The following is a 12,016-nucleotide window of genomic DNA, read 5'->3' on the forward strand; positions in this document are numbered from 1 at the left end:
GATAACCAATCCGTTTAGATTCATATCTGAAATGGTTCAGATTGGTTATTCGGATATGAATCTAAACGGATTTGTAAAACGGATTGGTTATTTGGATATCTGAACCATTTCAGATATGAGTCTAAACCGGATATCGATTTCCAAAACAATATGAACCGTTTGGGTTCGGGCATCAGCTCAAGTCACTTATTGAAGTCAACATCGTTGAATCTTCCATGTATCTTCCTCTCCACTCGTCTCTTCTTAGACTATGTACAATAGGGTTGTTGAATAAAATATTCAACAGTTGAATCCCTATAATGAGGGTGTTGAAAAATGAAATTTGATGATGTGGATTAATTGATGTTGAAAAGATTTAAAATGTTGAATAAGAAGAAAGTAGAGACCACCGACGACACATGTCACTTTCTAAAGATTTTTGATATTTAAATATTCTCATAGTTATTTAAAACCAATTAATCTTATTATAAATTAAATAATTTATTTTTATCTTTTATAAATTTTTTTTATCATTTTAAATTATCTGTAAATAGAGACTAGGTTTATTTAATTTGGATATAAAAATAATAATTATTAATTAATAAAATAGAGTGTTGAATTTTATTCAACAAGACCATTGTACTGTATAAAAATTGAATGTATGTTGAATGATGGTGTAAAAGAAAGAGAAGATGACATCTATTCTATTAAAATATAAGTCACAACTTCATTTCATATGTGATATTTTAAGTTAGACATTTATTTAGAAATTTTATCAAATGTACATAATTTCACAATAATATCTTTTAATATCTTTAATCCTTATATAAAATATAATAAATATTTATTTAATAAAATTCTTACAGAATCTTTTAAAAATCCTTTCAGTTGCATTTTAAAATTTATTTTCAAAAATTGATTAATTTAAATTTTAGTTATCATAAAATTTAATCAGAAATTTAAATTTAATTTAGCTTTAATTTATAAACAAAAATTAAAAATTACATAAAATATTATAATGATAATAACAACTCAAAATTATTACTTTTCAAAAATACATTTTAAAAATATTTTGTTGGATAGCAATATCCATTTCTATTTAAATTTTAAAATAAAAATATCTTATTTATTAAACACAAAAATCATGACTTATTACATGTGTGATTTTTTAATTTAAACTATTTTTTAGAGGTCACAACTTTAAATGCTTCTATCGTGTAACATTATAATTTACTAGATTCGGTGTCCGCGCTACGCGCGGATAACATGTTCAAATTAAAAAAAATTATATTTTTGATTAGTAGTTTTTAGTTTAATAAAGTGTTTGTTAATTTTGTGTGTTGTAGATTTAACCATAGAGTTTTTGTTTGAATGTGATGCGGTGATCAGTTTTTCTTTTCTAAACAAAAGTAAGTTGGAATAATATATTGTGTTAGCAATCAAATTTCATAGGAGAAAAGAGTATTTTTGAGTATTGAGTGGTGTCGTTTGCTATCAGGCTTAGGATATCAGTTTATTCATCTTTTAGAAGCGTTGTATGATATCAATGTCGGTGTCAAAGTAAAAGTGCGATCTTGATGTGGTTGTGAGTGATAGTTTTCCTGTATAAGTGTAATATTTGTAAGCATTTAGTTTGACATAAACTTTTTGTTTAGTTTATTACCTTCATGTAACCTTGGAATGATACTTGTGATGATTACGATTTGGTTTTTCTTGGTAGATATGCGATTTAACTCCTTGAAATTAGCCGCCTCGTTGTCCCATATGGTTAGACGTACCATTTTGGATCTACAAAAAATTATTGTATTATATATTTATTGCTTAAAACAAATATTATTTAATAAAATGTTAGTACCTGTGTAAACGCAATCCAATCCAATCCAAAGGGAACGTTATCCAGTTCACACAGTTCAAAACTAAATAGTTTGACAGTATAAATAAGTAATTGTCCAAAGGGAATAGAGTTTGGTAGCTAACGAAAATGAATAAAAATAAGATAAGACGTAGACGATGTCTGCGAAGTATATTGTGAATGGTCTTGTAGAGATGACATTTTCTATTGCGAGCGGGCCTATTATTATAAAAGAATTTTGTTAGTACAGATTCATTATTGAGTTCGGAGAGTTTTGGTCGGCAGACTTACTGGTTACTTGCATCTTATGGTATAGAAATTTGTTCGTGATTCCGGGAAATCTGCTCTGGGTGAGCATCTGATCGTGATTCTGGGGGAGAGAGAAAGGAATTTAGTATTTTTGGATTGTGTTGTGAATTGTGTTGCAAAATAATATTTTCTTTAGGGGAGCGAGGTAGACCATTGTATATTTCTTTGTAGACTATGTTTTTAACCCTTCCTATCTTTTGATCCTTTCCTTGTATAATTTTGAAGGCTGACTGGGTAATAACTCGGTAAAGACCAACATAGAGCTGTCCATGGGTGAAAACGGGTTGTGGCAAATACAATAGGACACATTTCAAACTCTGACCCTAAATTTTGTTAATTGTCATTGCGTAACATAGCCTGATTGGAAATTGTCGCCTTTCAAGGGTGAATGGATGTTTAGTTACTGATTCCGATAGTATGATTCTTAGAAGGTCCACTTTATGTCTAATATGAGAGCTTGTAACTATATCACCTCTAATAACACGTTCACCTAGATAAGGAACAATCAGAAGTGTTCCATTGCATAACCTTTTCTTTGATTTAAATTCCTTAGAAGCATGAAAGGGGCACCCATTTTCAATGTAAACTTATTCCACTTTCAATGTAATTTTTAATATATCTAGGGTAATAGTGTCATTTTACTTATTAAATTTAGTAAAATGAAAGATTTTAGTGTGATGTGGTTATTTAGGGTTATAATTAACGGGTGGGGATTTGGGATTTAGATTTAAAATTGTATAAAATAAAAAATAAATATTTAAAATTTTCAAAGTAGTTTCAATAACTAACGACATAATTTCTATATATATTATTCATTCTCATTATGTATACTATTGTAATTATCATAAAACTACAAAATAAAAGCTAACAAAAGTTTGTACGTAACATCATGCAATGTTAGTTACGTAATTAATTTTTTTAAGACAAAGCAGATGGAAAATTTTATGAATATCATATAATTTTCATTTTTTATATTTTAGTTCTTCAGTTTTCAGATCAGATGTTCTACTACCCTTAACAAAAACAAAATATATTTTAATATTATTAGATTTATATGTTATATGTTATATTCAAATACTAAGAATCATATATGGAACAATAAACTTGCTATCTGTATAAAAAATGGGCTGGGCCTGCGAATGAAACATAATCGACAAAGGGCTGGGCAAATGGGCTGGGCTGCGAAACGGGATCGAGACAGCTGCACGATGGGTCAAAAGGGCTGCAAAGCTGATTAATTTTTTTAAAATCCAAGCCCAGTCCAGAATGACATGGCAGTTTGGTTGGATGAGAATATTTTTGTCTCTGTGGCATAGCTTAAAAAGCCTCAATTTAGCTGCTATTATATAGTAGGATGTCAATAAGTTTTAACACAAATCTAATATTATTATTAATAATTAAATTTTAATTTACACCTCCCCTTTGTAGATGAAACATTTAATCTCTTTATATATCATATATATAAAGATTTAGTCAACTATTATTAGTGTTTATATATTCCATTGAGTTAAAAATCATTTCATTTTAATATTTAAAAACTATACCAAATTGGTTTATTAATCACTATATATAAAGTTTTACATATTCTACTCCAACCATAAATGGATGAACAATATATATTCGAAATGAATATATACATGAATGAATACATTAAATATGAACACACTTTTATTATCTTTTTTTTTTAACGTCTGAACAGATTTTATTGATATACCGAAGTGAAAATAGAGTTGTAGAATCGTATACAAAGCAACGAAATACAATTTATTACATAAGCAGAAATATGCGACATATGCTGAAGACAAATCATTTGTAGAAGTGAAGATTGACGTTGCTTTCTTTTCCAATAAGCCTTACACGCTAACAGAACATGTGATCTGTTATTTTCCTTCTCGAGAATTCGTCTCACTCTGATATGATAGGTATGCCATATTGACATTTTTTTCTTTTTCCATATCATACAGTAAACCCATTGTATCCGGGACATGCTTTGAAGAATCGACACGGTACCAATTCGTCCGTATCCGTGTTCTTGATAATAATATAGACTCTATAGTACTCTCCTTTTGACTCTGGTATGTTAACCTATTAGTCTTCTGTGTGTTCCATCCACCCTTAGACGATGGAGCTTTATTGTTGTCATCCCAAACAGGATATATGTTGAACCAAGCCGAAACTACTCCGGACAAGACAAGATAACATCTGACCAGAATCGAGTAGAAGCCGTCATTCTCAGTGATACACCACCGCCAAACTTCTAAAGGATAATAAGCAGTGAACGAAGGTAATTGTAACACACTTAGATTTCTCACTGTAATCATAGTTTCCTCCTGTCCATATTGTCTTCTCATAGTAGGGACCATAACAGATTTTGCCGACAATAGATAAAAGATTGAAGCGTTGTTATAGTCTCCAGGCCAAGGTGGCTTCAAAAATGATTGCGCCTCTCCAGTAAAGACCGGAGGAAGATAAACATCGTGCACCAAGTGCTCGGATAAGGGCCTGGTAAAACCATGGAGTTTTGCCGGAAACATGCCGGCGAATATAATAAAATTTGCCGGAAGATGACGCTCCGAAGTGGAGAAAATCAGTTCTTCGAATCGACGAGATCTCTCTAGCAAACTCCCCCATGATTCCATATAAGAACAAAGGATAATCAAACCAATGACACTGAACGGCTCAATGAACGGTGGTTGGAGTAATTGAAGAGAACAACATCGACAAGTGGATGGATACAGATTCCGTTTGAAGATGAACTCAAACGTAATTAGAAGAATCATACAAATCATATAATTACTGTGGAAACAAAGATCAGAAAGGCATGAAAGAATCGGCGGCCGAAACCGCCGGTGGTGCTCGGGAATTGAAGAGATGTGTTTTGAAAAGTCGCTTTGTAAATCGCCCTCGGAGTGATTTTTTTCGGTCTTTTATCAGTATTTAGGACTTGACACACTTTTATTATCTATATGCATAATAATGTCATAGCATGAATGTCTTATATCTGTCAAAAAGATTAATATTCCAACAGTATTCTATGTGAAGAAAACACCTTTATCAAACTGGTTTAATGTTGGAGAAATTTTATGTTTCCATTTTCATGGTACCACTTTTCATTTTACCATCTCTAAAGGGACATTTTCAAAAATATCTCATTCATTAAGTGGCAAAAGACTCTTATACTCTTGTTCTCTATATATATAATAAACCATTATTTAAATAAATAAAAATAATAATAAAATAATAATAAACAATAATAATAATTTTTTTATGTTTTCAAATTATACTTTTTCAAATTCAAATTTTTTTATAAAAAAAATTTTTGAAATATTTTTCGAATTTTTTTTATTTTTTTTCAGATTTTCATTTTGAAAATCGAAAATTATGTTTGACATTTTTTTTAATTTTTTTTTTATGTTTCTAAGCATTTATTTATATATTTATTAGAATCCTAAATTTCACATTCCAAAAACCTACCTCACCCATCAACTCTAAACCCTAAGTCTAGATTAGTTAACCTTACAGGGGTATAATACTACAAGAAAACGTTTCCATAACAACGAAGATTTACGACAAAAATATTTCCTTGTAAATTTACATGGTGTTTACAACGCAGTTACGAGGAGACCAAATTTCGTCGTAAACTCCATGTAAATTTACGAGGAAATATTTTCGTCGTAAAGTCCATGTAAGTTTACGACGAAAGTACGTGGAATGAGAAATACGTCGTAGTCGTTACATCGACATTACAACGAAACATGTTACCGTTATATTTAGGTGAAAACGTGTATTCAATGTGCTTTAACTTACCTAATTTCGTCGTAAAGTCGTTGTAAATATTATGTAAAATCCATGTAAAATCCATGTAAAACATTCCTTGTAAAATCGTTGTTATATTTCAACTACCCAACTCGAAAATTTCTCTATATATATGTCATTTCCCACAACTCTCTTCCTCACAACACACAGACGGAAAAAAAAATCAGAAAAAAAAATTTCAAAAAAAATCTAAGAAAAAAATGGCCGGTGGCGGTAGTATTTACGAGTTACGGAGTTGGATGTATTTGCACAAATATTCCGACGGGAGGGTGACGAACGCATTTCTGAGCGGGCTAGAGACATTCATGCACCAGGCGGGCTGTACACCGATCACGCAGGAAAGCGGTAAGATGTTCTGCCCCTGTCGGAAATGCAAGAATTCAAAATTTGCACGTAGTGAAACTGTATGGAAGTATTTAGTAAACAGAGGATTTACACCACAGTACTACATTTGGTATCAACATGGAGAGGGTTATGGGGGAAATGAAGCTAGTAGTAGTAATAATAATTTTGAGGATGCTCATCATAGTGAAGAACCGAATCATTTGCATAATGAATATAATTATCATCAAGAGGAGCATATGGTAGATCATGATAGGGTTCAAGATATGATTAGTGATGCATTTTTAGAAACAACTACAACAATAGCTGATGGAACTAGAAATGTAGAAGAACCTAATTTGGATGCAAAAAGGTTTTATCAAATGCTAGATGCTGCAAATCAACCAATCTACACTGGTTGTAGAGAAGGTCTCTCTAAATTGTCTCTAGCAGCTAGGATGATGAATATTAAAGCGGATCATAATTTACCTGAGAATTGCATGGATGCATGGACGGAGTTGTTTAAAGAGTATTTGCCAGAAGACAACGTGTCTGCTGAATCTTATTATGAGATTCAGAAATTGGTTTATAGTCTTGGGTTGCCTTCGGAGATGATTGATGTTTGCATCGACAACTGCATGATCTACTCGAAAGAAGATGACAAGTTAGAAGAGTGTCGATTCTGCAAAAAACCACGATTCAAACCGCAAGGCCGTGGGAGGAATAGGGTACCGTAACAAAGGATGTGGTACCTACCAATTACAAACAGATTGAAAAGATTATATCAATCTGAGAGGACTGCTGCGTCGATGAGGTGGCATGCGGAACATGTCCAGAGAGATGGTGAGGTTGCACATCCATCAGACGCAAGAGCGTGGAAACATTTCAGCAAGGTACACGCAGATTTTGCTACAAATATTCGGAATGTCTATCTTGGGTTATGCACCGATGGATTTAGTCCATTTGAAATGTCTGGTTGACAATATTCTTTGTGGCCATTCATTCTTACGCCGTACAATTTACCACCGGATGTGTGCATGGAACAAGAATTTCTATTTTTGACCATATTAATCCCTGGGCCGAAGCATCCAAAACGGTCTCTTGATGTTTTTCTTCAATCGTTGATAGAAGAGCTAAAGCAATTGTGGTCAGAAGGGGTGAAGACGTACGATTGTTCCTTGAAAAACAATTTTATGATGCGAGCAGTTCTTCTGTGGACGATAAGTGATTTCCCTGCTTATGGGATGTTGTCTGGCTGGACAACACATGGAAGATTATCTTGTCCATATTGTCTTGGATCGACGGATGCTTTTCAACTGAAGAATGGTAGGAAGAGTTGTTGGTTTGATTATCATCGTCGCTTTCTTCCACTTGTCCATCCATACAGAAGAAATAAGATATTGTTTCGGCACAAAAAAATTGTCAGAGACAGTCCTCCTCCATATCTCAACGGCCAGCAGATCGAAGCAGACATTGATTATTACGGAGCTCAGGAAACAGTTAAGGTTGGAGGAAATTGGCATGTTCCTGGAAATATGCCTGATGGGTATGGTGTCTCTCACAATTGGCATAAGAAGAGTATATTTTGGGAGCTACCCTATTGGAAGGATCTTCTCTTATGCCACAATCTGGATGTTATGCATATTGAGAATAAATTTTTTGAGAACATCATGAATACATTACTTAACGTCCCTGGGAAGACAAAAGATAACAAAAGTTCAAGGATGGACTTATCTGATATTTGCTCAAGAAGGGAGTTACATATCAAGAGCAATGGAAACGTTCCTGTTCCCATCTTCCGGTTGTCATCAGAAGCCAAAACAACCTTGTTTGACTGAGTTGCATCAGAAGTTAAGTTTCCTGATGGTTATGTTTCAAATCTGTCAAGATGTGTTGAACGAGGTCAAAAGTTCTCCGGAATGAAGAGTCATGATTGTCATGTGTTTATGCAACGACTACTTCCATTTTCTTTTGCCGAGCTCCTTCCAGCAAATGTCTATGAAGCACTTGCAGGTAATTATAATTTTATAATATATATACATATGTTATGAAATGTTATTAATTTGATTACTTTTGCAATATACAGCCATCAGAGCATTTTTCAGAGATCTTAGCACACGTACGTTCAAGGAAGAAGTCATCGAACAACTTCATCAGAACATTCTGATCATATTGTAAAACCTGGAGAAGATATTTCCTCCTTCATTTTTTGACGTCATGAAGCATCTAGTTGTCCACCTACCGTATGAAGCATTGCTTCGTGGACCTGTTCACAACGGATGGATGTATCCGTATGAGCGACAGATGAAACATTTGAAGGGGAAATCAAGAAATCTTGCAAAGGTGGAAGGTTCAATAGTTGCGGGGAGTTTGACAGCCGAAACATCTAACTTCACATCATACTACTTTGCTCCAACTGTTCGTACGAGAAAAAGAGTTCCTAGAAGATATGATGATGGTGGAGTACTGACATCATATCCAATTGATGGTGTTCCTGACATTTTCTGGGAAATTGAACGGTTTGGTGGTAAAACGAAAGAAGTATGATGGTCATGTGAAGAGGATAAACATAGTGCCCAAACTTATATTCTGCTCAACTGCGAGGATGCAGTGACCCGTTACTTTGAAAGGTAAATATTTTTGTGAATGTTAATTATATGAATTGAAGTTAATTATGTATGACTTGATTATTTGTTTAATTTGTAGCATGTTTGTATCTCAAGTTGAAGAAGCAATACCAGGAATATCTGCAACTGATGTGGACACATGTAAAGATAAGCACTTTGTCAAGTGGTTAAAATCACAGGTACGTAATATATCTCATACATTGATTAATTAAGTAAGTGTTTTGATACTTCAATATTAATTAAGAATATCTGCTTTTTGCAGGTTGATTATGACGATCCTTATTATCCCGTATGGTTTCACGAATTGGTTCAAGGTCCAGTTGCAAAGGTCACCACATCACCTATGTATTTCACACGAGGATTTACCTTTCACACATACGAGTATAGGAGACATCAGGAAATGAGTAACTACGGAATATGTGTGAAAGGTGAAACAGACTTTTACGGGATCTTGCAGGAGATTATTGAAGTAGAATTTCCGGGGTTATTGAAGCTACAATGCGTCCTCTTCAAATGTGAATGGTTCGATCCTGTTGTGAACCGAGGGATTCGGTATAACAAATTTGGTGTTGTGGATGTCAATTTTGGGAGAAGATACAACAAATTTGAGCCTTTCATTTTAGCTTCACAAGCCGAGCAAGTTAGCTTCCTTCCTTATCCTCGGCTTCAAACTTCCGGGATAAACTGGTTAGCTACTATCAAAATTACACCTCGTGGACGCATTGTCGCTGGAGAAGAATCGCCCTTGCAAGAAGAAGACGCTATCAATGAAGTTGAGGTACCAGAACAACCAACTGATGAAATCCTTTTGATCGACCTGCAAAACTTTCAATATGAAGATATTCCCGAAGATGCGACAGATGAAGCATGTGAAGACGAGTTCGAGAGAAGCGACGATGATGATTGTAATGATAGTGATGAGAACGAAAACGATTTAGAGTGATGTAATATTGATGAGAACGAAAACGATTTAGAGTGATGTAATATATGTCTCTGATGTTGTATTTCTCTATTGTAACGTATGTTTAAAGAAATATTGTTTTTTTTACCATCCTAATGTATGTGTAACAAATGTTGTTTTATATAATATGTATTTGTGTTAATTTTAAAAAAATTATTTGGATTTTTAGGGTTTTAGAGTTTAAGTTGGAGAAAGAGCACAAAGTAGTAGAGAAGAAGAGATATGATGTTAGATGATATGTGACTTTGGGGTTTAGGGATTTCATTTTCGGTGTTTAGGGTTAAGCGTCGTAAAATCGTTGTAAGAATAACACGAGCATGGTAACTTCGTCGTAAATGGTTAAATCGATTCCACGTAATTTCGTCGTAAATGGAAAAAGATGGGCCTGGTAACTTCGTCGTAAACGAAAAAGCCTGGTAAATCGATTCGACGTAATTTCATCGTAAATGGAAAAAGACGGGCCTGGTAACTTCGTCGTAAACGGAAAAGCCTGGTAAATCGATTCGGCGTAATTTCGTCGTAAATAGAGAAACGCGGGCCTGGTAACTTCGTCGTAAATGGAAAAACGCGGGACTGGTAACTTCGTCGTAATATTACGTCGCGTTGACGACGAAACGTTTTCTATATATTGAGACGCCGAGAGCGAGGCTGCCTCGTTCATTCCTCCCAAACTTGTTTGCTCTCCCTCTAAGGTACACTCCCTCTCCTCTTCTATTTTTTTTTAAAGTTAGTTTAGGTGATTAATTAGTTAGGTAATTAGTTTAGGTGATTAGTTAGGTAATTAGTTTAGGTGATTAGTTAGGTGACGAAATACTATAGTTTAGGTGATTAGTTAGGTAACGGAATAATTTTTTAATTATGTCGTAATTGATTAAATTTATTTTAATTTTCTTTAGATGGCTCCTAGGAGGAAACCAGCAGCACCTACTTATGCCCAGTTGTTTGGCGATGGTTCCGGTACATCTTTTTCCGGTCCATCGTCTTCCGATGCAGTTCCAGACTCTCAGACTTCTCAGAGAGTTTCTTCGAGTCCTCCTCTTCCACCGCAGATGCCTCCACCTCCTCCTCCAGCGGCTGCACGCTGCACCTCAGCCTGTCCCAGAAGGTGCAGTTCATCCGGATTTGCGTGTCCCTTCATATGCTCCATTCGCGAGATATACGGTGGAGGATTTGCTTGCCCAGCCTGGACGGGAGGGTTTGGATTTTCTAGACCCCGATAGACCCCGAGGAACTTATTTTTATTTTCTAACGGTTAAATTGTTTTTTTTCAGGTTTGGGGCTAACAACCGTGTTAGCCGGAGCGTTTCGGCGACGATTAAAGGTTACTACGACAGGGCATATCCGAACTGGAGCAAGACACCAAATCACGTTAAGATCACTTGGTTTAAATGTTTTGCGGTAAGATTTTTAAATTTAATTAAATTTTCACTTTTAAATATATATATATATTAATATTTATTATCAATTGTAATTTTTTTCAAAATTTTTGTGTTTCAGCAAAATTGGCATTGGTCTTTGGGAATCACCGAGAGGGTGAAGGCGGAATTCGTTGCAAAGACAAAGATCCGCCTCTGCAACACAGTCTCCGATTGGAAGGACAAGTGGGAGATCTATGGGTATGAGGGAAAGCCCACTGAGCTCACGAAGGATGTGTGGGATGGCCTCATCGCCTATTGGGAGCACCTCTCTTCGATCAAAAAGGCCAATTCGTGCTCGGCTTCTCGAAGGATGAAGGATAAAGATGGTCATTTGCCCATGCTTCTCAGAACCGGACAAAAACCTCATGCAGGAATCTGTCTAGAAGCTGTAAATTTTGTTTTAAATATATATTTTAAAATATTCAATTAATATAATTTTTAATATTTAATTTAATTTTTTTTTTGTAGTTCGAGAAGACGGGAGTCTTACCATCTCTGTCTGAGCTATTCAAGATGACTCACGCCACATCCGACGGAGTTTTTATGGATCCTGCATTTGAGAAACTCTTCCAAGCAGTGGCTGCTCGGATTGAAGAACGGGAGACGCAACTAACCCAGGAGTCTCCCGATGGATTACCCGTCACATTGTCCACCGAAGACGCCGACAGAATCTTCGAAGAGGTACAACTTAAAATTTTTGTTTACATTATTTTTAATATTTTAGCATAATTAA

This window comes from Brassica napus, chromosome C9, assembly GCF_020379485.1.
Source record: "Brassica napus cultivar Da-Ae chromosome C9, Da-Ae, whole genome shotgun sequence".
Classification (NCBI taxonomy): domain Eukaryota; kingdom Viridiplantae; phylum Streptophyta; class Magnoliopsida; order Brassicales; family Brassicaceae; genus Brassica; species Brassica napus.